The sequence below is a fragment of the Bombina bombina genome, chromosome 2 (assembly GCF_027579735.1).
Source record: "Bombina bombina isolate aBomBom1 chromosome 2, aBomBom1.pri, whole genome shotgun sequence".
In the NCBI taxonomy this organism is placed as follows: domain Eukaryota; kingdom Metazoa; phylum Chordata; class Amphibia; order Anura; family Bombinatoridae; genus Bombina; species Bombina bombina.
The window spans coordinates 1,247,371,472-1,247,387,386 of record NC_069500.1 but is presented as its reverse complement, the minus strand read 5'-3'; the positions used below and the strand labels follow the sequence as shown (position 1 = coordinate 1,247,387,386).

At 35.7% G+C, this 15,915-nt stretch overlaps 1 protein-coding gene across 1 annotated transcript in view; it reads right to left on the bottom strand.

Annotated features, from left to right (window-relative positions):
- Positions 1-15,698, bottom strand: part of SMIM14 (small integral membrane protein 14) — a 285,054-nt gene extending 269,356 nt beyond the window's left edge. The window contains exon 1 of the mRNA XM_053704044.1: positions 15,537-15,698. The gene's annotated coding sequence lies outside the window, so the exon portion shown is untranslated. The remainder of the gene's footprint in view (positions 1-15,536) is intronic.
- Positions 15,699-15,915: the final 217 nt, after the last annotated feature.

Below are 15,915 nucleotides of genomic sequence, written 5' to 3'. Positions count from 1 at the left end.
TGGAATGCATAGAAAGAACTGTTTGCAGAAAAATGCAAGTGAAGTCTGTGTTGTGTGATTATTTTATTAGGTTTATAATGCTGTTTAGCATTTAAAGTCTTCATTTTAAAGCTTTAAAAATAATGTATTAGGTGTTACTTATGACAATTTTGAGAGGGGCCTGGAACCTAACTCCCTCACTTCCCATTGACTTACATTATAAACTGGGTTTCAATTTACAACGGTTTCGATTTACAACCATTCCTTCTGGAACCTAACCCCGGCGTAAACTGAGGGCTACCTTGTAATTGGCAAATTTTATTCAGATTTTTGCAATGAACAAATGCAAACAACTCCTTTAAATTTTAATAACCTCTCTTTTAAGTTCCTGCGCCATTCGTTGTGATATACAAAAACAGGAAGACAAAAGTATGCACGGTTGCACTTTTTGGTTGCAGATGGTGTAAACATGCTGTTCGTATAGATGGTGTGTTAGGCCAGAGAGCAAAGGTGAGTGCAGTACTATTTGCTGAAGACAGTCTTGCAATATAAAAAAGGGATATGAAACTCAATATTTGTATTTCATGACTCAAATAGAGCAAATAATTCCAGTTTACTTTTATCATGAAATTTGCTTTATCATCATCTTGTTATCCTTTGTTAAAGTGCAATGCACTACTGGGAGCTAGTTCAAAACATCAGGTGAGCCAATAACAAGGAGTATTTGTGCAGCCACCAATCAGAAGCTAGCTCCGAGGAGTGCTTTGCTGTTCAGTCTACTTACGTATGCTTTTCAACAAAAGGATACCAAGAGAATGATTAATATCAGGTAATCTACATAAATATATTAACTACAATTCTGAAAACACTGTTTAATACAAACATGCATGAGATAAATTGTTTGAATGGATTTTAAAAATAAACAAAAAAAATCTCTTTATATAAATAACGGAACAAAAGTAGTGGAATAACAACCGATTCAGAGTTAATTTGCCTTTAATATTGAAACACAGCGGACAGGACTGCCTCTGATCAACGGTAGGCTCTGTTAAGTTTCTATACTTTACTATGCTTCAATCCAGGATTTGTCTTTTGACGGAAAAGCAATTATTTTACAACTATCGACAAATGAATGATAAAAAGACAATACAATAGCACTTAGTCTGAACTTCAAATGAGTAGTAGATGTTTGTCTTTATGTCCATTTGCACTCTCCCTGTATCATGTGACAGCCATCAGCCAATCACAAATACATATATGTATATTCTTTGAATTCTTGCACATGCTCAGTAGGAGCTGGTGACTCAAAAAGTGTAAATATAAAAAGACACATTTTGTTAAAAGGGACACTGAACCCAAATTTGTTCTTTCATGATTCAGATAGAGCATGCAATTTTAAGCAATTTTCTAATTTACTCCTATTATCAATTTTTATTTGTTCCCTCGCTATCTTTATTTGAATAAGAAGGCATCTAAACTAAGGAGCCAGCAAACTGTTTGTTCAGAACCATGGACAGCACTTGTATATTGGTGCTGTCCAATCAGCAAGGACAACCCAGTTTGTTCACCAAAAATGGTCCGGCATCTAAACTTACATTCTTGGTTTTCAAATAAACATACCAAGAGAATGAAGAAAATTTGATAATAGGAGTAAATTAGAAAGTTGTTTAAAATTGCATACTCTATCTGACTTACGAAAGAAAAAATTTGGGTTCAGTGTCCCTTTAATGGAAGTAAATTGGAACATTGTTTAAAATGGCATGCTCTATCTGAATCATGAAAGTTTAATTTTGAATTGAGTGTCCATTTAATCTGTTCGTCTAAGGTAGGTCAGTTCATAATTTTTTGGATATCAGTTACTTAGCCAACAAAATACTGAATACTTTTTCTAGCAAGTGAAACCAAGGGGAAAAGCACCTTAAAGAAAAATGGAGCGGTTTCCATTACCGTGTAAAATCACAGTTAGGAAGGAAATATCTTGTCTGAGTTGATGAACAATTCTTAATTTGACAGGATATCATTTGAAAAAAAAAATCAGCTACTGGCGTCACAGCATGAATGTTCTTGGTTTTTGTCACTAAACCAAACCCATCTCATCTTTGATCCAATCGTTCACAGCAGTGTTAAATTTTAAAAGCAGAAACAAATAAAAACTTTAATCCGCAGGGACAATCTTGTGCTATTTGTGCACAGTGCTTTGAGTAAGTCCAGTTTTATAACATGTGCACACAGTGCGTTTGATGGTCCTACCAATGCCATCAACAACTCCATTAGCATATGATATAGCAAAGACTGTCCAAGAAACTGCCAAATACATAATGCTCCTTAATGGGACATTCTACACTTTTTCTTTGCATAAATGTTTTGTAGATGATTCATTTATATAGCCCATCTGGTAGTGTTTTTTGTAAAAAAAAAAAAAGCATAGTTTTGCTTATTTTTTAAGAAAATTGTGCTGGTTTTCAGACTCCTAACCAACCCTACAGTGTCAGATGTATACATGCATTTACATCCTGCTTATGTGATCTGTCTTTTCATAAGCAGGAAGGGGGTGGAAGTGTCTTTTCTTGTTTTCCCAGCCCCTTTCAGTGGGTGTCCCAGACTAACCTCATCAACAGTGCTAGACTGGGAGCTTCTAAGTAAGTTTTTAAAAGGTTTCATATCTGATTTTTAGATCAGTATCTGTGCATATTCTTCTTTATAGCAGTGTATTACATGCTGTTATTTAGAAATTGGTGTATACTGTGCCTTTAAGTTTAAAATGTGCTAGTAGGACATGGTTGCTTAAATTAAAGGGACACTGAACTTAAATGAAATTTTAAGCAACTTTCTAACTTACTCCTATTATCAAATGTTCTTTATTCTCTTGGTATCTTTATTTGAAATGCAAGAATGTAAGTTTAGATGCTGGCCCATTTTTGGTGAACAACCTGTTTTGTCCTTGCGGATTGGTAGACACATTTTTCCACCAATAAAAAAGTGCTGTCCAGAGTTTCTGAACCAAGAAAAAAAGCTTAGATGCCTTCTTTTTCAAATAAAGATAGCAAGAGAACGAAGAAAAAATTATAATAGGAGTAAAATTAGAAAGTTGCTTAAAATTGCATGCTCTATCTGAATCAATAAAGAAACAATTTGGGTTCAGTGTCCCTTTAAAGCTGCTTCTCAAGACTCAGACTTCTGATGTAAAAACAGATTTCCCTCATTTTTCTGTGTCATATACCACCAACATAATTCAAGAAATGTTTCTGACAATAGGGATTTATGACACAAACTGCACATAGAGTAACACTATTTTTTTATTCTAAAAACTGATGCTACAGCACAAAACTACAGCATCAACATAAATTATTTTAATTTCTGTAACAAAACTTTTGTTTTTTTATGTTACAGCCACAAAACCCTTTATCCAAACTGCTTGAGACTGGAAAAGGTTTTGATTTTGTAATATTTTTCGATTTCTGAAAATTTGCATCTGTAAAATATGACAGTTGGGGAGGGGACCAAGTTTAAACAACAATAACTTTATGTCATTTAGGCAATATTTACACATACTAATACAGCTTATATATGTAATCTAAAGGTTTGTTTTATACTGTATAATTCTTAATACTTTCGTATACATAGTAAAATGAGAAACATAGCACAGTACTATAATTAGAAAGATAATAGTTGTTTTAAATAAATAGACTAGTTTATGGATTTTAGAATACAGAAAGTAACCCCGAAAAACATAGGCAGAGAATATTGTGACTTACTGAGTGGAAATTTTGTTTAATTAATAATAATAATAATAATAATAATAATAATAATAATAATAAATATATATATATATATATATATATATATATATATATATATATATATATATATATAAATTAATTAAATGAAAAAGTTTTGAAGCCATTTTTTGGCGCTATCCCTTTTTCATAAAATATTAAACCTAAGTTGTGCCCCATTTTTGGGGCAGAGAAGGTGCAAGTTGTGTGAATATCACTTTGATAAATGTTGGCTTATTTTCTATACAGCAGACTCTTCTCTGCCCTGAATAAATGCATTACATGTACTAGCAAGTTACCTTTAGGACTTATTTTAAAAAACTGATATGCATATGATACCCATATAGAGAAATAAGTGATATCTAGCTTTGCTTATTTTAGCAGGTGTTGCAAATCTTTACAAACAATTAAATATTTAAAAAGGATCATACCAGAAGTCACAAAAATGAGCCCGTTGCAAAGAATTCACAAACATTTTAGCCAGTTTACACAGGGCACTACGTGTAATGCAGATGGGGAGATGTAGATGAGGAATAGTGCCTCATAGTCAGGAAATAAACATGTCATACATATATTTGGGGTTATCATGCTGTCCTAGTGTAAGAGATGGTAAATTTAATCATGACTGACACACACTAATATTAAAGGGACATTATACACCAATGTTCATATAACTCCATGAAACAGACACTACTATGAAGAAGAATATGCACAGATACTGGTATAAAACCCTTTTAAAAACATACTAAGAAGCTTCCAGTTTAGCACCGTTGATGATGTTAGTTTGGGACACCCACTGAAAGGGGCTGGGGAAACAGGAAAAAGGCAGACACTCCCCCCTCCATATGAAAAGACCCATTACACAACCAGGAGTCTGTAGACATCAGTATACATTTAAAACTTTGGGGCTTGATTAGGAGTCTGAAAATCAGCACAATGTTATTTTTTTTTAAAAAGGCAAAAAAACTATACATTTTTACAAAAACCACTCCCAAATGGGCTATATAAATGGATCATCTACAAAACATTTATGCAAAGAAACATCTAGTGCACAACGCCCCTTTAAAGTGAGGGGGGATGCACTTAAAGGGCCACTAAACCCAAAATCTTTCTTTCATGATTCAGATAGAACATACAAATTTAAACAACATTACAATTTACTTCTATTATTTATTTTGCTTCATTTCTGAGATATCCTTATTCGAAGAAAAAGCAATGCACATGGGTGAGCCAATCACATGAGCCTTCTATGTGCAGCAACCAATCAGCAGCTACTGGGCATATCTAGATATGCTTTTCAGCAAATAATATCAAGAGAATAAAACAAATTAGATAATAGAAGTAAATTAGAAAGATGTTTAAAAATACATTCTCTTTCTAAATCATGAAAGAAAAAATGTGGGTATCATGGCCCTTTAAGTGCCAAACTGTGACCCCAAGTCTTAGGGTGTATAATATTAACATAATATTACTGTTCGCTGAGAAGTTACGTTTAAAAACGGAAACACTGAAGTGTTCTCATTCTCATCTATGCAAACTGCCGACCATACAGCTTTAGGGCACATGCACCCTCCTGTTCCAAATATGCATGCTCCGAATGCCAGCACGTGCACACACCTGTCATGTTGGTGGTGGTTTGCATACACAAAAATACATTATCACTAAGGCAGTGGCTATGTCAAATAATTAGTAAACTTTAAAACTTCTAATGCAATTTGAAATGCAGTGCTACACATTAAAATGCATTCTTTATTTCATGTTTAAAGGGATGTGAAAGTCAAAATTAAAGTTTCATGGTTCTAACACAGTATGCAATTTTAGACTTTTCAGTTTATTTCGATCTCATGATAACCTTAGGTGGGTTAAAAAGCAGCAATTCACTAATGGGAGGTAGAGGGTGATTGGCGACTACACACATATGCCTCCTCATTGGCTCACCATGTGGTTATGGAGCAGTCCATAGTGAATAGCCCGCTTTTTTTGGATTTCTATCAAGAACACTGACTATGAGACTTATATTTTCATACACTATATGTGTGCATCATCACACCAAGAATTGACAGAGCACACTTTTTGCACTATATTCTAAGCCACAATATCCAAATATTTATTATCAATATTTTATATTTCATGTTTTCTTTGCAGTCACATTGTTTATAGACATTAGATATTTTAAAGGTGTGCACCCCCAGGAATATACATACATATATTTTTATGTGTGTATTTCAAATTTTTACACTCCAATAATTTTATTAATCAACAGCTGTACACTTGACAGAATTCTTTTAAAATTAAAAAATATATATTTAAAGGAACAGCTAACCTTTATTGTGGAAATAAAATAGCACCACTTAAACATGTTAAATGGACAGCCAACACCAGAATTTCTGTTGTTTAAAAAGAAAGATAATCCCTTTAATACCCATTCCCCAGTTTTGCATAACCAACACTGTTATAGAAATACACTTTTTACCTCTGTGATTACCTTGTATCTAAGCTTCTGCAAACTGCCCCCTTATTTTAGTTCTTTTGACAGACTTGCATTTTAGCCAATCAGTGCTCACTCCAGGGTAACTTCACGTGCATGAGCTCAATGTTATCTATATGAAACATGACCTAATGCCCTCTAGTGGCCAAAATACATTCAGATTAGAGGCAGTCTTCAAGGTCTAAAAAATTAGCATATGAACCTCCTAGGTTTAGCTTTCAACTAAGAATACCAAAAGAACAAAGCAAAATTGGTGATAAAAGTAAATTGGAAAGTTGTTTAAAATTACATTCCCTATTTAAATCATGGACTTGACTGTCCCTTTAAGATATTTTTGCGTGAAAAAAAATATGTTAAAAAGGGACATGAAACCCAATTTTTTTCTTTCATGATTTAGATAGAACATGTAATTTTAAACAACTTTCGAGCTTACTTATATTATCTAATTTGCTTCATTCTCTTGATATACTTTGCTGAAAAGCAAATTTAGATAGGCTCAGTAGCTGCTGATTGGTGGCGGCACATAGATGCCTCAGGTGATTGGCTCGCACATGTTCATTGCTAATTCGTTAACAAAGGATATCTAAAGTATAAAGCAAATTACATAATAGAAGTTTACTGGAATGTTGTTTAAAATTGTATTCTCTATCTAAATCATGAAAGAAAATATTTGGGTTTAATGTCGCTTTTAACCCCTTAACGACCACAGCACTTTTTCCATTTTCTGACCGTTTGGGACCAAGGCTATTTTTACATTTCTGCTGTGTTTGTGTTTAGCTGTAATTTTCTTCTTACTCATCCCCGAAAATCTGTTACACATCTACAACCACCAAAAAACACCCATGCCAAATAGTTTATAAATTTTGTCCTGAGTTTAGAAATACCCAATGTTTACATGTTCTTTGCAAGTTATAGGGCAATAAATACCAGTAGCACTTTGCTATTTCCAAACCATTTTTTCTCAAAATTAGCGATAGTTACATTGAAACACTGATATCTGTCAGGAATCCCTGAATATCCCTTGACATGTATAAATTTTTTTAGTAGACAACCCAAAGTATTGATCTAGGCCCATTTTGGTATATTTCATGCCACCATTTCACCGCCAAATGCAATCAAATAATAAAACTTGTTCACTTTTTCACTAACTTTGGGTTTCTCACTGAAATGATTTACAGCTTGTGCAATTATGGCACAAATGGTTGTAAATGCTTCTCTGGGATCCCCTTTGTTCAGAAATAGACATATATTGCTTTGGCATTGCTTTTTGGCAATTAGAAGGCCGCTAAATGCAGCTGCACACCACACTTGTATTATGCCCAGCAGTGATGGGGTTAATTAGGTAGCTTGTAGGGAGCTTAAATGGTTAATTTTAGCTTTACTGTAGAGATCAGCCTCCCACCTGACACATCCCACCCCCTGATCCCTCCCAAACAGCTCTCTTCCCTTCCCCACAATTGTCCCCGCCATCTTAAGTACTGGCAGAAAGTCTGCCAGTACTAAAATAAAAGGCGTTTTTTTTTTTTTTTTTAAATATATTCTTCTGTGTAGGATTCCCCCTTAGCCCCCAACCTCCCTGATCCCCCCCAAAGAGCTCTCTAACCCTCCCCCCACTAACTATTTGCCCCCATTTTGGGTACTGGCAGCTGTCTGCCAGTACTCACTTTGCAATCAAATGTGGCGCTTTTTTTCTGTAGTGTAGCTGCCCCAAGCCCACTTTTTCTGTAGTGTAGCTGCGAGATTGCGCTATTTCTGCATGCTCCACCAACGATCGGCACCATCGCTGGCCGAAAAAGGTATTGTAGTGATGCCTCAATATCGAGCTTCCACCGCTTGAAACCCCTAAGGACGTCCTTGGTCGTTAACTGACCTTTTTTGTAGTACGTACCCTGTACGTCCTTGGTCGTTAAGGGGTTAACGACCAGCGCCTTACCCTGTACTACGCTAGTCGTTATGCCCTGTAAGTCCCTGGGCTTCTCTCTGCCGGGATCTCGCTCAAAATAGCAAGATTGCGCTATTTCTGCATGCTCCACAAGTGGGGCACTGTAGAAATAGATTTGCAGAGTTACTGATGCAGAGAGTGCCACTGGTATATAGTATAAAGATTTAAGGAGAATAACCCAAAAAGTTTGGAGCCAGTGGCTCCCTGGTTCCTGGGTTTGTTAAAGTGAAGGTAAATTTTATGGTTTGCGATTACACCCAAACATTCTTCATTATTATTATTATTATAATAAAGCAGTCGCTAACTTTTTTTCTATGTTTCTATTCTATTTTTATATAATTATAAATGTCCGTGCCGTTTCCTACCCGACTCCTCCCAGCAGCTACTTCCGTGTTTTACTGTTTCCTAACTGAGAGCAGTCCCACCCTCTCTCTGCGTCGGCTAAAAGCGCATCTCATGAACGAGCATCCTCAGGAAATTGCATTCATCATGTTCAACGCATGCGCATAGTAATGTAGTGATGTTGAAATGTTCGGGCTGACCACCCCGGGGGAAAAACGATGATTGGATGCTGACATAGAGGTAGCATGTCAATCAAGTTGCATAACATGTCGGGCGGAGGAACCAATACAAACGACGGATAAGTAAATGATAAAAATTTACGATATTTAGTAAAATTAAAAAAAAAAGATGAATTAGAGTTATGCTTAATTTCTATTTAGTTTAAGATGGCTCAAAGTACTTAGCTTAACTTAACCTTACCTTTAAGCCCTGTATGTATGTATTGAACATTTTCTGCTATCCAAGGCACAAATGTATTGCATAATTTAACAAATGTATTTAATGATAACCCATGCATTGAAATGTTTTAACATAAGTATATATATATATATATATATATATATATATATATATATATATATATATATATATATATATATATATATATATATATATATATATACACACATACACAAACACACACACACATATATACACACACACACACACACACACATATATATAAACAGCATTTAACTTTTGATTTTATTACAGCACTCAGTCTTTTTGGGTATGAGTCTTGGCAAGATTTGCCCACTCGTCTTTGCAAAAACACTCCAAATCTGTCAGATTGTGAGGGCATCTCCTGTGCACAGCCCTCTTCAGATCACCCCACAGATTTTCGATTGGATTCAGGTCTGGGCTCTGGCTGGGCCATTCCAAAACTTTAATCTTCTTCTGGTGAATGCTTTGGGTCTTTGTCATGCTGAAAGATGAAGTTCCTCTTCATGTTCAGCTTTCTAGCAGAAGCCTGAAGGTTTTGTGCCAATATTGTCTGGTATTTGGAAATGTTCATAATTCCCTCTACCTTGAATAAGGCCCCAGTTCCAGCTGAAGAAAAACAGCCCCAAAACATGATTCACTGTGGGTATGGTGTTCTTTTGGTGATGTGCAGTGTTGTTTTTGCGCCAAACATCTCTTTTGGAATTATTGCCAAAAAGTTCAAACTTGGTTTCATCAGACCATAACACCTTTTCTCACATGCTTTTGGGAGACTTCAGATGTGTTTTTGCTCAATTTAGCTGGGCTTGGATGTTTTTCTTCATAAGAAAAGGCTTCCGTCTTGCCGTCTACCCCAAAGCCTAAACATATGAAGAATACGGGAGATTGTTGTCACATGTACTACACAGCCAGTACTTGCCAGATATTTCTGCGGCTCTTTTAATGTTGCTGTAGGCCTCTTGGCAGCCTCCCAGACCAGTTTTCTTCTTATCTTTTCATCAATTTTGGAGGGACATCCAGTTCTTGGTAATGTCACTGTTCTGCCATATGTTCTCCACTTGATGATGACTCTCTTCACTGTGTTCCATGGTATATCTAATGCCTTGGGAATTCTTTTGTACCCTTCTCCTGATACAGTTTAACAATGAGATCCCTCTGATGCTTTGGAAGCTCTATGCGGACCATGGCTTTTGTGTAGGATGCGACTAAGAAAATGTCAGGAAAGACCTACTAGAACAGCTGAACTTTATTCAGGGTTAATCAGAGGCACTTTAAATTATGACAGGTGTGTATCAGAGCTCATAGATTCATATCTCCCTCAGCTAATACACAGACAAGAAAGCATATCTGATTCTGTGTCTGCACCTGAGGGTCTACGCCGGATAACACAAATCTAAATGGGAGTACGGATATACTCTTAAACAATATTACTGTAGACACTGCATTAAGGAGTTCCTTTTTCCCGTCAACAGAACCCGGTGGCGGTGTTTTGAGGGCCCATATCGGAATAAAGAGCTCCAAGTTTGACCACATTACCTCTGGGACATTTTACTTTCCTCAAAAGATAGGATTTGTATACCGGACTTTAGACCTTCCTCTAAAGTATTTGCCCCTAGGCTCTCTGTGATTTTATTTTATATTATGTGTAATTAGTTTAAGTCAATATTTTTATTCATTTGAATTTTAACTGCGGCCGCAATTGTATATTGTATTTTGTATCCTTTTATTATTGTATCCATTTTTATTTGGATTTCTTTGTTATCGAATAAATGTATTAGATTTTGATATTACATGTCTTTTTGGAGGACACATTTAAAGCTCTTTTTTTGAGGATCAAACGCATACTCGCAGTATATTTCAGCTTGATTTTTTATTACACATGTAATTGCACATTATCATTGTATACAATTTTTTGATCATTCATTTTTTGCACACTTATTCAAATCCCAGTCTAATTAAGGCTAATCCTCTTTAACACCTATTTAAGGTCACATATTGAGATATCTTTAGCTTCTTCTAGCGCCCTCTAAATACTAAATTAAATTTGTTCTCTAATTATATAACATACTTTGGAGGAAGGTGAGTTTTTAGAAGGGTTTGATATCTATACATTTTTGGCCAGCACAGTACTTACTAACATATCTTTTTCTATACATTTTGCAAAAACACATCTGAAGTCTCCCAAAAGCATATTAAAAGGTTTTCTGGTCTGATGAAACCAAAGTTGAACTTTTTGGCCATAATTCCAAAAGATATGTTTGGTGCAAAAACAACACTGCCCATCACCAAAAGAACACCATACCCACAGTGAAGCATGGTGGTGTCAGCATTATGCTTTGGGGCTGTTTTTCTTCAGCTGGAACTGGGGCCTTAGTTAAGCTAGAGGGAATTATGAACAGTTCCAAATACCAGACAATATTGGTTTCTGCTAGAAAGCTGAACATGAAGAGGAACTTCATCTTTCAGCATGACAACGACCCAAAGCATACATCCAAATCAACAAAGGAATGGCTTCACCAGAAGAAGATTACAGTTTTGGAATGGCCCAGTCAGAGCCCAGACCTGAATCCGATTGAAAATCTGTGGGGTGATCTGAAGAGGGCTGTGCACAGGAGATGCCCTCTCAATCTGACAGATTTGGAGTGTTTTTGCAAAGAAGAGTGGGCAAATCTTGCCAAGACTCATACCCAAAAAGACTGAGTGCTCAGGGCCGGATTTCCCATTAGGCACAGTAGGCATGTGCCTACAGGCGCCTTGCAGTGAGGGGCGCCTGCCTGTCAATAATAAAAAAAAAAAAAAAAAAAAAAAAATTTTTTTTTTTTTTTTTTTTTTTTTTTTTTATGAGGGCATTTATTTTAGTAAGAATTGTGCTGCCAGGTGCCTACAAAGTCGAGTGTTTCATTGGGAATATGTTACAGCAGTTGAGGGAGCCATGAAGGAGAGAGGGGCAAAGATTAAAACTAAACCCCTCCCATTGAATTTCTAAATTCTAATTTTAAACACATTTGTTGACCCCTGGATTACATATAATCTACAACATTCCATGTTTTCCTTTGAGAGCAACATCATATGATATTTATATTTCAGAACAAAATAAATGTAACATCTGTGTGTGTTTGTACCAAAAATATCAGAGTTTACAAGATTTTTTTCCCTACATTTTATATTTTCTTCCACTGGCTGCACAGGTTGTTGATGGTGATGAGCTTGCATGCTGCTAGTTTTAATATTGCTATTGTTTACACAAAACTGTGTTTGACTCCAACAAAATGTTAAGCACATAGTCAAAGTCATCTCCAGAAAAGCAATACACTAATGGCTTGTCAATAAACATGTCCTATGAGCCCTTCTGGGTCTGCACAGATGTGTATTGCTGTCTCAGAACTGACATTGACTATGTGTTTAACTCTTTTGCAAGAGGCTAACACACTTCTCTGCAAGCACTAGTGCAATAATAAAATGCCCAGCAAACTGTCACATTTGATGTCCCTTTAAATAGGGTTTTCTTTAGAATATTTTGCATTAAAAGTTTAACATGATTTGTTTTTGTTATACATAATAGAAATTGTATGGCCATTTGAGTCAAGTGAATATTGATTTTTGGTGTAGCTTCCATTACAACAAATATTGCAATTGGTGTGTGTATTTGTGTATCTCCATAAAAGGGAAAATGTAATTTTACATCTAATATTTATTTTTAGTTGTCCTAAATAATAATAAAAAAAAGTCCTCATTTTTTCCACTTTTTTCTAGGGGGGGTGGGGGGGTGGGGGGGGGGCGCTTCAGGTTTTTGTGCCTACAGGCACCTGAGATGTAAATCCGGCCCTGTGAGTGCTGTAATAAAATCAAAAGTTAAATGCTGTTTTTATATATGTATATGTAGAAGAGTGGGCACATCTTGCCAAGTCAAGATGTGCCATGCTGATAGACTCATACCCAAAAAGACTGAGTGCTGTAATAAAATCAAAAGGTGCTTTAACAAAGTATTAGTTTAATTGTGTGAACACTTATGCAACCATATTATTTTATTTTTATATTTTTTCTTCCCTCTACCTAAAAGATTTCAGTTTGTTTTTCAATTGAGTTGTACAGTTTATAGATCACATTAAAGGTGGAAAAAGTTCTGAAATTAGTTATCTTTGTCTCATTTTTTTACATCAGAGAAACCTGATGAAAACTTTTTATATCCACTGTATGTATATATATATATATATATATATATATATATTATTTTTTTATGTGTGTGTGTATACATGTCTATTTACATACGTATATATACACACACATTTTTTTTTTTTAAACAAAAATAAATAAATCACTACATTTTAGTGAATAAAATACATCACCAAGTACAGAAAATGTACATTCCCCTCCCAAGATAAATATGACATTTGTACTGGCAGTTAAAGTAAACATATTATGGTATGAGTGTTCAACATTTTACCCCAGCAAACAGATCCCCATGAACATTTAATATAAGAATTTAGAAAATACGTATTAATATTAAAATAGAATTATCAGACCTTTTCTAGGACTCAAATACATCTTCAAATTGTTCTGGCGTTTTACCTGGGAACATAGTGACTGACATATACAAGTTCAAGTAAACCCTATAGATAACATTGTGAGCATGCCCGTGGATTGTGGCAGACACTGCACTAATTGGTTACAATGAAAGTCAAAAGATAATAAATAAAATGTCATGTGATCAGAGGGCTTTCAGAAGATGCTTAGATACAAGATAATCACAGAGGTAAAAAGTGTATTATTATAGCTGTGTTGGTTATGCAAAACTGGGTAATGGGTAATAAAAGGGATTATCTTTCTTTTAAAACAACAAAAAATCTGGTGTTGACTGTCCCTTTAACTACAATTCTAGATTCTGCTTCCATACACATTTGCCCATGTCATACAACATTACACAAGAATGAGGAAGACACGTCACCAAAATAAGCAAACACCATGCACTGCTAGGGAAAAACAGCTGTTCATCCCACCAGAGAAAAGAAACAGCTGCAAACATCATATCATGTTAAACTATGTCTTTTTCTTTCTAAAAACACAAACCTTTTAGAAATGGTAAGTTACCAGAAAGAAAACAACTCCAGATGACATTCCTCATCTCCTGTTTCTTCCTTATTTGCATACTTGGTGGGAATTTGTGATAACTGTGCATCACAGGTGCCAAACTGCCAACATCTGTGCCCAGTGGGCAGTAGAGAGCTTCAGTCATCATCTTGTACCCAGTCAAACAAAACAGGAGGCTTCAAAACACAGAATGTGCCAACTGCCAATCATGCCTCACTGGTAACATTCCTATCTTATGCATAGTATGTTTTTTTTATTTACATACTGCTTATTGTAACAGAAATGAAGGTCTCACTTAATAGGGAACCTATAAACTTACCCACTGGATGGCAAAAAATTTTTACATATTGCATAGAAAAGTGTTCTCCCAACGACTGACATTCATACTACCAGGAAACAATCGGTGTAAAAACTTGTTTTAGCTCTAGTACAGGTTAAAATTGCAGAATCCTAGTGCAGTACACAAATAATACACTTGTTGTGACAACTAATATCTGTACATTTAGGTAAGTGCTTTAGCTCACAATAAATCAGTGCCTTAGTTGCACACCCTTTAAAAATAAAAACACATGTAATACCGTATAGCAGTGCTTTCCAAACTGTGTGTCGGGACACATTAGTGTGTCGGCAGCAGTGTGTAGGTGTGTCCCTGCTTCAGCACACATTTTTTTTAATTTATTTATTTTTGGTTTCTGACTTTTCGCCTGCCTGCTACGCATATATGGTTGACACATGATTGATACCTAGTGGGTCACAGATCATCTTAACCTATTGGAGCAGCTCAGCGGGAACTGAAACTATTCCCATTGGTGGCTTTGATGGCACATTGGCTCCTGACTGCATGTGTAGTCTCCTCAAATGGCTTGTGACTGCATGTGTAGCCAGTGAGTGGGACAGCTGCTTTATGATGAAATGCGAGTGTCTTTATCTAATATTTCACCAAATATTAGGAAACTGTGTTCATCCCATCAACTTCATATACCTCATTAAAATAGTAAGTAGCTATTGGTGTTATTAAAAAAATTTTTTAATTCTCGCACATACTGTTACTAGTAAATTAATTTTGTTATTATATAATTTATGTATGTGTCCGTAGCTCTTAAAACAAGTTAGTTTAACCTCCTGTTTGATGGTACAACTGAATTACTGTGTCACGAAATGATGTAGGATTAAAAAAGTGTGTCACCAACATAAAAAGTTTGGAAAGCTCTGCCGTATAGGAATAACTTACTGATCACTGACCTTTCTTTACTACACACTCTGCTACAAATACCCAATACTAATAATAATAGGAATAACTTACTGATCACTGACCTACCTATCTTTACTACACACTCTGCTATTACTGAATGAGATAAACAGCATTTAACAAAATACATATGTCAAAACAATAATACTACACCAACAACTGAAAACGGATTTGAGAATCGGAAGAGACCAACACCAATTAAACAGACAACCTGTAATCTGTATCACCTACCAACACAATGTGTATGCACAAAGTACCGAACCAACGGTGGGTCTAATCTCTCCTAACCTCTGCAGCTCCTTCTCTGTTTAGCTTTCATCAAACACGTCATACTCGTGCACATGACCCGGATCTCCCCGGGCGCTCCCGTCCCTCCCCCAAAATGAACAGCGTTCGTTCACGACTCCGGGAACTAGAAGTGAGAGGATGAGCTGTACATGATGAAACTGAAGGAGCCAATCAGTAGAGACGGGCGCACGCTTTGTCACGCCCACTACAATGTTATAGCTCAGTCTGAATGAACTTTACTTTTTTGGGTAGCTGTCTACTAGGATGTTGGTGTTCTATTTTGTTCCCATTTCATCTGTATTTCTGTTTACTGTTTTGGACA